The sequence below is a fragment of the Carlito syrichta genome, unplaced genomic scaffold (assembly GCF_000164805.1).
Source record: "Carlito syrichta isolate Samal-C Ts95f unplaced genomic scaffold, Tarsius_syrichta-2.0.1 Scaffold311768, whole genome shotgun sequence".
Taxonomy (NCBI): Eukaryota; Metazoa; Chordata; class Mammalia; order Primates; family Tarsiidae; genus Carlito; species Carlito syrichta.
Genome location: NW_007255864.1, coordinates 486,355 through 487,798, shown reverse-complemented (window position 1 = coordinate 487,798; position 1,444 = coordinate 486,355).

The window sequence follows — 1,444 nt, the reverse complement described above, 5'->3', positions numbered from 1 at the left end:
AAAGATTAACTTTGCCAACTTTGTCTTTTCAGAAACACAAACTTCCTGATGCCAGAGGTATCTCATAAGGGCAATCAAGCTTGCCGAGAGGAAAGGGAGTTTACAAGACCTAAGACTTCAGCATTGGGCAAAAGTTATGCTAATCACAAAACTTGTGATTACAAAAGTTATGCAAATCATAGGACTTGTGACAGCTTAGAGTGGGGAGCGGATGGGGATTCAATCTTCCAGTAAATTGGGCACTATCTGTGAGGAAGTCAAGGATCCCCCAAAACTGCCCACTGGGAATGCATAGGAGATAAGGGGAAGTGCACCCTCCATTAGATCTAAGGAATGTCATTCAGGAAGGTACAGGAGCTCTAGAATCCTTTTCACATCCTTCTCTAGGGGCTTTGATAAGATGGACAGACATTAATGGGTCTCTGTGTCACAGGGTCTCCAAGACATTCACAGGTGGTCGATAAGGTAGTCACAGCAGTCATGTCTACTTGATTGCAACATCACCAAGGAAAAGGATTTAAGCCGGTGTTCAAGGGGGCTATGGGGCCACACTCATCTAGAGTGAATGTTTCTTAAATAAATCTTTTCTTCTTTCACCTCTTTGTGTGTTGCAATTCCTTGCATTACTTGGATCTCTGGGTTGCCAGTGTACACCTCCGGCACTCCAGCTCCGGTGGTGCTGCGCTCCTCCCTTTGCGCTTCCACCCTCATCCTATCCGTACCCTAACAACCTCCACCACCCTCAGTCAACCCACACTCCTCTTTCTGCTGGACCCTGCCATGACCCCCTCACTGCTGGCTCCCTTTTTGCCTTCTTGCCCTGCTTCACTTGATTTTCTACACAGCTCCCAGAGCAATGTGAGATCATGTTGTTCCTTTATCCTCAAGAATCCATAGCTTCCCATCACCCTTAATGCACAACTCAAAAGCCTCACCAGAGCCCCAATCCTATATGAATTGACCTGGGTCTACACCTCTGACCCTGTCTCCTCCCATTCTCTTTCCTGCTCATTGTAGCCAGCCAGCTTGGATACACTAAGCTCACTCCTCTTCCTGTTTGCACCTGCTGTTCCTTCTGCCTGGAATGCTCTTCCCACAATAGTCCATGGATCATAATTTCCTCACTTTAGTCAGGGCACCTGCTCAAAGAGGCCCAACTGACCACTCTATATAAAATAACAGACTTGCCGGGCACAGTGGCTCATGCCTGCAATTCCAGCACTGTGGGAGACAGAGGCGAGAGGATTGCTTGAGCCTAGGGGTTTGAGACCAGTTTGGGCAACATGGTGAGACCTTGTCTCTACAATAAATCAAAAAACAGCCGGGCGTAGTGGCGCACACCTATAGTTCCAGCTACTCAAGAGGCTGAGGTGGAAGGATTGCCTGAGCCCAGCTGGTCGAGGCTGCAGTGGCCATGATCATCCCACTGAAGTCCAGCCTGGGT